Raw genomic sequence first — 12884 nt, forward strand, 5'->3', positions numbered from 1 at the left:
CTGTTCTGTTTTCTCCGCCTACCTAAGGGTTGGCCTATGAAATGGGCCTAGGCAGTTTCTTTATTAATAAGAAATCATTCCCACATCACCCTGGCATCCAAACATTTTATGCTACATATTCCCTGTGCATGGTATTTTGTGTTTCTATATAAATTCTGAATATTTTTCCTATTTCTGTGAGTTATGTCTTTAGAATCTTCATAGGGATTGCATTGAACCCGTGGATTGCTTTTGATAGCATAGCCATTTTCACAGTATTAATTCTGCCAGTCCAGGAGCATGCAGGATTTCCTTTTCTTCTTGCACTTTCTTTACTCAGTTGTAAAATTTTCATTGTGTTAAGTCTTTCACTTCCTTGGTTAGGTTTACTTCAAGGTCAGTTACTTGTTTCCTTATTCATTTACTTGGGGTTCTTGTGAATGGGATTGTTTCTTTCTCAACACATTGTTATGGCTGCACAGAAGAGCTCCCCCCCAACACTGCATCCTGCTACTTTGTGGAGATTTTTGTCACCAAAAATGTTCTGTAGGGTCTCATATGCACAGAGGGTCATGTTATCTGCAAATAGATTGACTTTCCCATTTGTATCCCCTATTTCATTCTCAAATCTTACTAATACTTGAAGGACTGTAGTAAATAAAAGTAGAGAAAGAGGCACCCCTTTGTCACTCTTGAATTTAGTGAAAATACTTGTATTTCTCAATATAGTATAACGTTGACTATAGGTCTGTCAAATATAGTAATTTTTAAATCAAGGTATGTTCATGTCTTCACGTCTCTTTACGGCTTCTATCATGAAGAGTTGTTAGACCTTCACGAAGGTCTTGTCTGTATCTATTGATTGATTGTGATTTCTCCTTTTGAGACATATGTGCTGCACAGAGATTCCTGGGTTCCACCTCTGTACAATAACTAAGATATCCTGAGGATATTTAATGTCTCCTAGAAACTAGGGTGTAGCCACTAGTCTGGAATTCTCTTCAATGGCCAGTGGTCCAGAATAGGGCAGGATGGATGTTAGGTCTGGCTGTGTTATGTGCTGATAGGACTGAGAACACTGTTAACCTCCGAGAACCTTTGTTACTAGCTTGTCAAACTGGGAGGGAAATGCTTACTTCCCAGGGAATTAAGGAAGTAGTAGACTGTATTTTGCACACAATGAGTGCTCCCTTAATTCCCTGGGAAGCCAAGGGAAGGTAGACCTTGTGTGTTTTCACCAGAGGACACCCAGAAGGAAGCTGTGTGCTTGGCCACGACAGCTCAAACAGACATCTGTGAGTGAATGCTGATGTTGTCAAAGCAGACAAAACTGCAAGGAGCAAATACCAGTTACTGTGAAGAGCTATTCTCTGTCTGTGCATAAAACTACATTTACCACCATTCTCTACAGGCTGAAGTAGCCATGATGGTTCTTGTCCTTGAGAATTCTATGGAAGCCAACATTTGGTTTAACCTCTTTTCCCTCCACTTGTAGAGCTGTGTTGAGTAAGAACTTGGAATAGAACCAGAGGATTCTGGTCCATGGAGGCCTGGTGTGCACCATGGCAGTCCACACCGCCCACCTCAGGGATTATTCTATCAGGGCAAAGAAAACCTCTAAGTTTTAGCATACGACCTCCCCACCACCCCCAGTGAAAGGTTACCAGGCATTCGATTTCCTCATCGCCCTTTTTTCCTGTTCTTTGTGCTCAGGCACTGGAAAAATCTGTCTCACTAATTTCCTCCTTGGATCCCTGAGGCTGGGATAGAGGAACCACACCTGCTCTGTTCTCTCCCAAGCCATGAGCCTATGCAGGGAGCTCTTAACTCCTCAGAAGGTTCACGTGCAGAAAGTGAATCTCTTGTACAAACGCCCAAGACCAAGATCTCTGGGCTCCTGGGGCTCTACTGAGCACAAGATTTGTCATTGTTGCCACAGCCCAGCAGCCGTGTACTGGGCATGGGTGTAATGGCGAATACTGCCAATTTCATAGGACCCCACATCCACTAGGAACCTGAGTTCTAGGCATGTATGTGACAAAGTTTCTTGACAGACAGGTTCTCCTCACCTACTCCAGGACGGTGAGGAAATGCCCTGATAGGATCGCGTACCTCCCATAATGCCCTGCGCCTTGCGCGTTTTGGTGACGTACAGGGCCCTCGCTGTTCCAGAGCGCAGGAAACCTGAGGGAAAGGCTGGAAAGCAATGACGTCTCTGCGCCGCGCCGGAGAAGTCAGTGTCGCGGCGTGACGTGAACGGCGGAACCTGTCCTGCACTGTCCTGCGCTGTCGCATTAACTCTCCAGAGGTTAACCTAAAGGCCAGAGGTTTCCGGCTGGCGCCCTGTAGGCGGTTTGTACTCGATCTCCTCCAGAGCTCAGGTGCCGCAGAGACCTGGGGAAGCGACGGTGTGGGAGAGTGTGGGGTCCGCACCCACCAAGCTTTCCTCGAAAACTTGTAAAGACTTTTTTTCTTGCGTCACAAGTTCCGTATGTGTTACAAACATATTTCAGGGAACGAAGAAAGGAATGAAAGGTGTCTTGCACGTTCCCTTTCTTCCATAAGCCTACACGCTCTCTTTGTTTGAGAACCACTGTTGTCTAGAACACGTATAAATCCTCCTGACCCGGTTTCTAAAGTACAGGGTTGACAGCCCTGTGCTAGGACTCCTGCCTTTTGAATCTAACTCTTGGTTCTTCCTTACTCCTTAGCCATCTTAGAAGGCAGATGAAGAAGAGAAATTAAGGCGCTAGATTTGAGTCGGGAAGAGGTTAGTGGGTGGAGCAGGACGCTGCAGGGAATAGCGGCCCAAGGGAGTCCCCAGCTGACCTAGTGGATCCTAAGTGTCATGGAGGATATACTTAGTTAGCGATTTCACCCCTGCCTCCAGGTCCTGCTACTTCGGATTTTCTCACCTGTGGGAAATGCTTCCTGCTCAATCCTGGAATAATCTAGAGTCTAGGGTGTAGGAATTCCCCGCTTACAACAAACATGCTGAGGCCAGTCCTATGCAAACCTGGTTGCAGATCCGTTGTAAAAACAGATCACAAGCTTCCTTGGCATCTGCAGGCTCAGTTCTGCGCTGTATCTTGTTTGTCCCATGCCAACAAGGCTGTCTGGGGCATGAACTGTACATACCCAGTAACAAGCTAGGAAAGGCCCCATCTTAGCACCTACTACAGCGGGCACCAATGCAAATCACGAGGGTGACTGACTAAAGGTGCTAGACTGTTTGGAAGTGCATTTAACACACCCCAAATGTTCTCTGGAATTAACCCTGGTGCCTGATTGAGTGAGTGATTGAGTACCCCACAACATGAACACAAAAACAGTCAAGCAGCTTACAACCTGAGGGGTTTTTAACCACTACCTTTTCTGTGAATACCATGTTGCTTTTTATTGGAGGAAAAGTGTACACACACAACGTGGCTTAGTAAAAACCATGGCTTTTTCACTATGGGCCAGGACAGTGGGTTTGGCTTAAATTCCAGAGATGGAAAGTGATTGTTAGCAGGAAGAGAAGAGGAATCCCGGTGAGGCACCCATGTCCCTTTGAGGCCCTCCCTGGCTGTGACTTTGGTGCCTTGTGAGTCTATGGGACTCAGCAGATCTTGTCCACATCTCACTCAGGAAAAGGAATGGACCCAGAAGACAGAATGACATCCCTTTCACACCTCCGTGCCTGGTCAGCTGCTGCAGTTGACAGGTGTCCTAGTTTGGTTTCTATTGTGATGAATGCATCTTGGAGACAAAGGTTTTTTTCAGCGTATCCTTGCACATCCCAGCCCCATCATTGAAGAAAATTAGGCCAGAACTCAAGGCAGGGATCAAAGCAGAGGCCATGGAGGAACACTGCTTACTGCTTGCTTCTGATGGCTTGTTGTGGGTCTTGAACCTCTCACAGGGTCCTGAATCATCTGTCCTGCATATCAAATATTTAAATTCATAACAGTCGCAAATTGTTATTATAAAGTAGCAACAAAAATAATTTTATGGTTGGGAAACACCGTATGAGGAACTGTTAAAGGGTCACAGCATTAGGAAGGTTGAGAACCACTGTCCTAGTACCACCGGCCCAAGTATAGCATCATGCACATCAATAATTGATCAAGAAAGTGTCCCACAGTCTTGCTCACAAGCCAATCTGATGTCGGATTGAGGTTCTTGCTTCCTGGATGTCTCTAGCATGTGTCATGCTGATAAAAACCAACCAGCAGAACAATGCAACATGCCACTGCATACTCTAAGGGGACCTTGCAGAACGCTCTGAAGAGATGCAAAGGAAATCTGCTAGTTAGCATCAGTTGTCAAGTGGAGACAGTCTAGACAGCATCATCTGAAGGAGTCTCAATAAGAAAGGTAGTAGAGAAAGCCAGGGCAGAAAGCTGGTAAGTAGCCTTCCTCTGTGATTTCTTCTTCAGTCCATGCCTGGGCTGCTGCCGTGGTTTCCCTCACGAATGGACTGTAGCTTGTAAGCTGACACAAGCGATTTCCTCTCCACGTTGCCTTGGGCACAGCGCTTTCTCACAGCAACAGAAAAGCAGTTGTACAGGGGCGACCTGAATGATGTTGGTGGCGGGGTGTCTCCATTTGCTTTACACAGACAATACTGCAGCCAGAAAAGATGTCGGAAGAATTAACACTGACCTTTACCGTTGAAGGAAATATTTCCATAGAAACCCCTTTGTGATAAAAACCCACTGTAATACAGAAATGCATCCTAGAAGAATCTTTCAGTGTGCAATGTCAAAACTGAAAGCCAGGTGGGGCTCTGTGTGAGATGGTGGGGGCGCACATTTGTGTTTAATTTGGTTCCCTTCTTTCTGGGTCAAAATGCCCATTGTGGAAGGCAATGATCAAAGTAAACACCGGAAAAATATACTGGGGGGAAATAATGGCTGTGGTAAAAAAAAAAACTTTAAATGCTTTTACCCTAGTATGGTGTTGCATGCCTGTGATCCTAGCCACCTGGTGATGCTGAGCCAGGAGGACTGGCAGAAGCAAGACCACTCTGGGCTACAGAATGGGCTATTGTTCCAGAACAACCATGAGCCCAACACCTTCATAGAGATGAGAGAAGATTTAAATGCAGGCAGGAAAGAAGAGAAGGTTCTTTTCAAAGACAGCAGACAGTTAAGTCACAGGTCATAGTTGCTAGAAGCCATTTCTTTTCGTCTGAAGTCTTGGTTGCATAAAATTGTAACATGCCACAGGAAAGGGAGAGAGAAGCTGCGAGTAACTATTCCCAGTTCTGCTCAGCCTGCCAGTAAATCCATTTCCCTTTTCTATGTGTGGTCTAATTTATTTTGAATTGCAGAAAAACTAAAGTTATGTCTGTGCTGACCTTCGTACCAAACAGAATTTTTTTTACTGGAAACATTGGTCTTCCTTCCTTCCTTCCTTCCTTCCTTCCTTCCTTCCTTCCTTCCTTCCTTCCTTCCTTCCTTCCTTCCTTCCTTCCTTTTTAAAAGGATACATGTATGAGTATTTTACCTGCATGTATGGCTAGGTACCACATACACTCCTGACACCAACAGAGGCCAAAAGAGGGCATAGTTCTTTGCTGCAACATGGGTGCTGGGAATCGAAACTGGGAAGTCTGCAAGGGCAGCTATCGCCTTAAGCACTGGGCCATCAATCCAGCTCATCATTGGTCCTTCAAGCTTGTGTTACTGTTTTTCATCCCTGTGGAGTTTTAAGAGTTTCTGCCATTTTTGATTCCTCATTTTGTCCAGTAGTGGTCAGTGAAGACATAGAGTGTGATATATGTTCCTTAAAAATCTATGGAGATGTAAATTGCAGCCCCGTCGAATGTTTGTCTTAGAGAAAGCTGTATCCTCTGGAAAAATGTATTTTCCTAAGTGTGCATAAAGTCCTGTCAGTTAGTGCTCTCTGGCATCTCACGTTGTTCAAAGGCTCCATGCTTTGTCTTTCATCTTTTGTCTGGTTGCAGTACATACTGTGGAGCATGTGTTTCCAGGATCTCACTGTGGTTTTCTTTGGGCTCCCTGAACCTTGTGACTTCAGTTGAGTGACCTCACACAGAGCATAGTGTAGAAGACAGCAAGAGTTTATTACAGAATACCATGAGGCATTCTCAAGGGCAACAGTGAGCAAAGGCCAGAGTCCATCGTGGAGGAAATCTGTCCAGGATGCCCATCATTAGGCTCTACATATTGAGGTAGGCTTTATTCTTTCCCAAAGTGTCTGCAACAGAATGCTTTCCTGAGGGTTCTTTTCTGTTCATGGTGCTGACATGCCCACTTGTATCTACTCTTAAGGAAGGGGATCATAGTACGTCTTTGTTCCTTAGCGGATTACTTCCTTTTAGGTAGTTAGGAATCTATCAAGATGACAGTTACTAGCTGTTCAGAAACACACGTCTCCATGCAGAACCAGATGTGCCTCTCGTAGCTCACTATTTTGAAATAATGATGTGTAATAGCATCTTGAAAATAATTACAGAAAGGAAGTAAAAATACATATACAAAACAGGCAACTGCACCAGCTGGAAACAACCTACATTTGTTGGGCTTCAGTGAAGCCCTGATACCTTCATCATCCTTCATTTTATCTGCTCTGTGTCTATCTTTTCCTGTGTGTGTGTGTGTGTGTGTGTGTGTGTGTGTGTGTGCATGTGCGCGCACGCGCGCATGCATGCGCATGCGTGCGTGTGTGTGTTTAATTCTGTGCAGGAAAAGGTTTGGTATTCTTCCCTTCTTTAAATTTAGTGTGCTAACAAGGGCACATGCCGTGAGATTCAAAGCTGGTTTTGAAAGAAAGGGTGAGGACATACATGCTGCCAAGTGCTGGAATATTCTACCTCTTACCCCCATAAACCCACTGAAACATTTCCCTTAGGTAAAGTGGATTCCTGTCTGTTGAGACAGACATTCTTTATCTTATCATCCCAACCTTGGGCTCTAACAAAACTCCCCACTGTGGTCTCTGTCTTCTGGTTTGTTTCTTAGTGGAAATTCCATGGCTTGGCAACTTAACATCCTTCAGGTTCAGTTCTGGATCTTTACAAACTGTTGATTATGATGGAGGGCTCATCCTTACTGACTTTCAGACCTGTGATCTCTGACTAGTTACTTACTAGATGCAGCCTCAGCATCTCTAAGTAGGTGGGGAGTAGCCTGACTCTTCTTCATTGTGACTTTGCTTTCATCCCTAGGTTTGATAACCAAATGCTTAAAGGTTGCTGTGTGTAGTGAATCCTCATCTTCTGCTGATGCTGAACCTCATCCCGAGCCTCATCATTATACAACTTGGGTTGTAGAAGACTAGGGGTGTGAGGAAATGACAGACAGACAGATGAACAGACAGACAGACAGACACACACACACACACACACACACACACACACACACACACACACACACACAAATTCAGAAAAGCTGGGTCTAGGTGGATTGAGATCTCTGATGGAGAAGCCACCGCACCCCAGAAGCTCAGTGCGTTTTTTTATATTTAGTTGAACAAGGAAGTGGTGTTATGGCAGACGTAAAGATGCAAGTTATTGCATACAGTGGAACAAGGAGTCAATTGTAGCTAATCACAGCAGGAGTGGTCTCTGTAGGGGAGCAGTCTTATCTCAGGACAGACATTTTCTGCACACACAACATTCCTACTTGGTTCAGAGGAAGGCTGTGCCATCCCACTGTGCCTCAGAGAAGGTTTTGCTCCTACCATGGGTCTCAGGCATTGGACCTTACACAGGCAAGCCAAGGTCAAATAATACACATTCGCTTAGGACTTTGCTGCCTTCCTACAGAACCACTTATTAGTCACCTCTTTCTTTCTTTCTTTCTTTCTTTCTTTCTTTCTTTCTTTCTTTCTTTCCTTTATTTTGTTTTTTCGAGACAGGGTTTCTCTGTGGTTTTGGAGCCTGTCCTGGAACTAGCTCTTGTAGACCAGGTGGTCTCGAACTCACAGAGATCCGCCTGCCTCTGCCTCCCGAGTGCTGGGATTAAAGGTGTGAGCCACCACCACCCGGCTGGTCACCTCTTTCTTTTTTTTTTTTTTTTTCGAGTCAGGGTTTCTCTGTGGTTTTGGAGCCTGTCTTGGAACTAGCTCTTGTAGACCAGGCTGGTCTCTAACTCACAGAGATCTGCCTGCCTCTGCCTCCCGAGTACTGGGATTAAAGGCGTGCGCCACCACCGCCCGGCTGGTCACCTCTTTCTTGACCTCTAGGGAACACTCCAGTTCATCTGGACTAATGGCACCATTATGGTGGGAAAGGATGGCAGCTGGAGCAGGAACCTGGAAATCACATAAAACAGAGAGTTAACTGTGAATGGTGGGAGGATGTTGGTCTAAATGGTCTTCAGCAGCCTTCATCTGCCAATGATGGCCTCACCAAAACCTCCAGATTTGCCCCTCTTCCTCTAACTTTTCATATTATTTCTTTTTAAATTTACTTATAAACGCCACTCACAACTTTAGTCCTGAAACTGAGGCACACAGAACAACACTACATGGGAACTAGGTGCTCCATGTGAGGACCCCCCAGGGAGAGGCTGCCTGTTAACACTGTAGGGAGAGATCCTTAGAGCCGTGAGCACCAGGAGTCTCTGCCCCAGATCAGACTCATCAAAATGTATGAAATGGTTTGGGACTGATCACATCCAAGTTCAAAATGAGCCAAGTTAGAACTGTTTATTTGATGTAAACTTTCTGATCCGTCCAGCGGCTGTGGCAAGGGAATTCAGATAGTTTGTGCTCAGCTCTCCCCAGGTGGCTGTTATCCAGGATGCAGGGAGTGAGGTCAACAGGAAGGGAAGATGATGCACTGGGATGCCACATTTCTGTGTTCCCCAGTGGGAATACAACAGACACTAAACTTAAAACTAGAGACGTGTATTAAAACCCCCTCTACCTAAGCCTGTGCAGATCTCCTCAGGCAGAGTCCTCCCCGTCGTGTCTATCTGGGTAAGTGCTCTGCACACAGTGCAGGCTCAGAAGGTGGTCGGGTCCCAGGCAGGCTGTGGGAGGAGGAGCAGTGGGGCTCAGGGAGGTTTTCAGTGTCTTCAGAGGGGATGCTGAGCTCAGCCCCTCGGCATAGGGACTGTGTTCTGCATGGGCAAAGGGTGCGTTTTTTCTTAGGATAGTCATTTCCTTAAGCTTCTAAAATCATCAGTTTTGCATAGGGAATATCAACAGATCATTCTGGTTTTCATTTATTATTTCTAAAGTAGAGGACTTTGTGCATTAGCACTGAACTTGCACTGTATTTTTCTAATTTATCCTTTCCTCTACACGTTCTCATGTGATTAAGCAAAGCTTAAACCCACAACTTAATGCAGTGCCCTTGACTCTGTATCTGTCTGGAACTGTTATTTGATGGACACTACTTTTGTGGTTTGAATAATTAGGAGATTTGAATCGTTACAAGGAAATAAGGTTGTGGGTTCAAAGTGCCACACTGGGCTATGTTTACTCCCTGGTCATCTTTAGATACTAAAATGTTCAGAGTTTGCTTAGTCTGGCTCTGCCCGCTGTGGTATCTCAGCTGAAGGCCGCGGTTGCCAGTGATGACATATCACATTCATGTCAACTTTGTGGTGGCTTCCCCTCCCCAGGTCCTAAGTGCAGGAACCCATTACTCCTGGAGCTTGGGAGAAACATTTGAAAAACACTCAGATATTGAGAATACTTGGATTTTGGTTCTTTCTCTAGACCTGATCTCTGGTCTTAGCTCTCAGAATTCCTCAAACTGTATCTTCTCATGGAGATAGGAATAGATAAATGGAAATCTGCATCCCTTTTTATTACAAAGGAATTACTAAAGCAGGAGGGCAAGAAATCCCAAATCCGTATCCCATCACAGGCCCATCAGGAAGGCAAAACTCCTGCAGGACAGCTGGGGGTCTCTGTAGTAACCGCAGGTACCTGTGACAAAACTCTTGTTAGCTTTCTGTGATAAGGCTCCTCTGGGACTTCCCGTCCCTCACAGCCAGCGTGCATTATTTTCTCGTGCTGTTTTGAAGATGTGTTTTGAACAGCAACAGTCTAGCTGAAAGGGCAAGCCCTGAGAACAACAAAAAGGGTTTCAGCCATTCCTTAGCCCAAACATTCTTCATGCTTCCCCCCCCCCCCAAACTCCTACATTTCCTTTGTGTCACAGCTACTCTGCACACAGGACTGACACATACTTGATGGTTTTCCTGCCAGCAGGCACTAGTAGCCTCTCCCCACTGTCTTCTGATTTTGCCAAGTAGAATTGACAAAGAATACCGTCCATAGTAACTCAGTTCTGAACACAATAGAGACTACTGCCCATTGTAACTCAATTATAAACACAACCTACTTTCACGAAGCAGAACCAGTCCCACACTCCACACCCCTGTGTTCATTGTACTTAAACATACAGCAAGGGATGAGAGTTGTGCCAACTTGGTAAAGGTGAGTTGTGTAAAAATGACGAACACAAGCACAGTTTCATAAACATAAGCATGGGCCGGTATCTCTCAGCCCTGACAGAATCCGTGTTCTTTACACATCTCAACAGCAGCACATGGGCAGGTGACTCCATGGTGCAGAGGAGGAAACAGGCATCATTCCCCCTTTCTTCTCCGTGGATGCAGTGCACCCATAGGCTATGAGTTCCCAGCGCTCTCAGTGCCATGTGCAGAGCGGTTTCCTTCTTCCATTCTACTCTCTACTTCCCTCCCGCTCACAAGGCCAGGCCTTTGTCCTGAGCACCTGCCATTGTTTGAGGCCTATTTAGTGATGCCATAGGTTTCAGGTTGAGCATGATTGATTGGTAACTGCAGGATGATACAGTGTCTACATGACTTCTCGGCTCCCTGCAGTACAAGGGCCTCTAGTTCTGTTGTCCCAATTAGCTGAAGCTACACAGGCAACTCTAACAAGGAATACTCAGGAATCTTCTGGACAGGTTTTGCTCCAGGTGTGTTTTCTGCCATCTAAGCCTTTCCTTCCTCTTTCCCAAATATGGCCTCTTCATATGGGACCTAATTTATGAATCTATGCCATTTCCTTATGTTCCACAGCATGAAGTCTCTCTAGAGGCACCCGGATGGACCAGGATGTAAAAGGAAATGTTAGGGCGTGATACAGTTGGATCCCAGGGACACACAAGGTTGTTGCAACCTGGACATCTCTTAAGTCGTTTTGCTGATAGTAAAAAATTGCTATCTTATCGTCTGATCTCCTATGCTGTGCTAGGTGCTTATAAGTGTGACCGGGAACAACTAGAAAGACAGGGAGGCAATCACTTTCAGCTAATTTCTGCAGAGGGTCCATAGTCACAGAATTCTTTATATATGGAAGATGCATTAGCCCCGAATCTTCTGCATCCTTTTACACAGGCACCGGTGGGTGCGCTGTGAAGGCTGGAGCTGGCAAGCCGTTCAAGGCTGTTGCTGTGCTTCTCCTGACAAGCTTGGGCTCACAGTTACATGAAATTGTGTCGCTGTCCTTGGCCTTTTCCGCAGAAGAAGAGACTGTGAAGTTTCACCTCCATACTCAGAAGGTTCTTGAGTGACTTCAAAGCAACGATCTTCTGAAGTCATGATGCCATGAATATTGCTGAAGATCCCTGGACCCTGAAAATGCCTGGGTTCCCTAAGTGATATGCAGTTTTCAGGGCTTTAGTTGCTGAAGTGACCCTAAAAGTAGCACAGCCTGCACCCCATGCTTCAGAGGAAGACAATACCCCACCCGGGGAGTTTGACAGTGTGATGTCTTTGTGTGCATGTCTGTCTGTCTCTCTGTCTCTGTCTCTCTGAATTCAGCTATTTATTTTATATTTATAAAAAAAGACCTGCACTTCAAAAAACGGTTGGAGAGAAACGTATTTTAAAACTAATTTTTACTGCTGAGTAGTACTCTAATATGTATATATTCCATACTTTCTTCATCCATTCTTCCATTTTGGGAACTCACCAAGGCCAGCTGGCCTGGGTCTGAAAAAGCCTGGGATAAAACCGGACTCGCTGAACATAGCGGTCAATGAGGACTACTGAGAACTCAAGAACAATGACAATGGGTTTTTGATCCTACTGCACGTACTGGCTTTGTGGGAGCCTAGGCAGTTTGGATGCTCACCTTACTAGTCCTGGATGGAGGTGGGTGGTCCTTGGACTTCCCACAGGGCAGAGAACCCTGATTGCTCTTCAGGCTGACGAGGGAGGGGGACTTTATTAGGGGAGGGGAAGGGAAATGGGAGGCAGTGGCGGGGAGGAGGCAGAAATCTTTAATAAATAAATTAAAAACCCTAATTTTTAAGTATCCGCTAGTGAATGTATATATTTCACGTTTTTTAGATTTTAAAACTTTACCAGTGTGTACTTAATCTTCCATGAAATTTGTGTGTAAAAACATGCCTCCCCTTACGAGTGTGCAGGGGTCATAAGCTGACATCCAGGGTGAGTGCCAATGAGCATCATTATTCTTGCATCTTGAAGGTAGCTAGAGCCTCGATTACTATTTCTCATCTGGGGGTTACCACGGCAAAAACTCAAGCCTATGGTCTGTGTGCTATAAGCTGTTATTTCACCTTATTGCTAGAACTGAACTTCTGCCCCATCCTCTGTTTTCCTTGTCCATACTTCTCCCCAGTCCATGACTTCTCTTTGTTGAGACTGAGGTCAGGGACAAGCCCTTGTATTATAGGGAATTTTACAGTTCACAGGAGTAAAATTCAGTAGAACTTAAGACTCTCACTCTCTGGGACCGATGGTCATTGATCTTTTGAAAGACTAGCTTTTTGTGCTGATACTATAGAATTTTTGTTTTGGGAATGCCAAATTATTAAATATTTTACCAACTATCCATCTCTACCCTAAATTCTTTTTTTTTTTTTTACAGTTTTCTCCTACTGAGTCTGTTTTTTTTTTTATTGAGAAAAGGAAAAAAAACAAGTTTCCGCCTCCTCC

Source organism: Microtus ochrogaster, unplaced genomic scaffold (assembly GCF_000317375.1).
Source record: "Microtus ochrogaster isolate Prairie Vole_2 unplaced genomic scaffold, MicOch1.0 UNK1, whole genome shotgun sequence".
Classification (NCBI taxonomy): Eukaryota; Metazoa; Chordata; class Mammalia; order Rodentia; family Cricetidae; genus Microtus; species Microtus ochrogaster.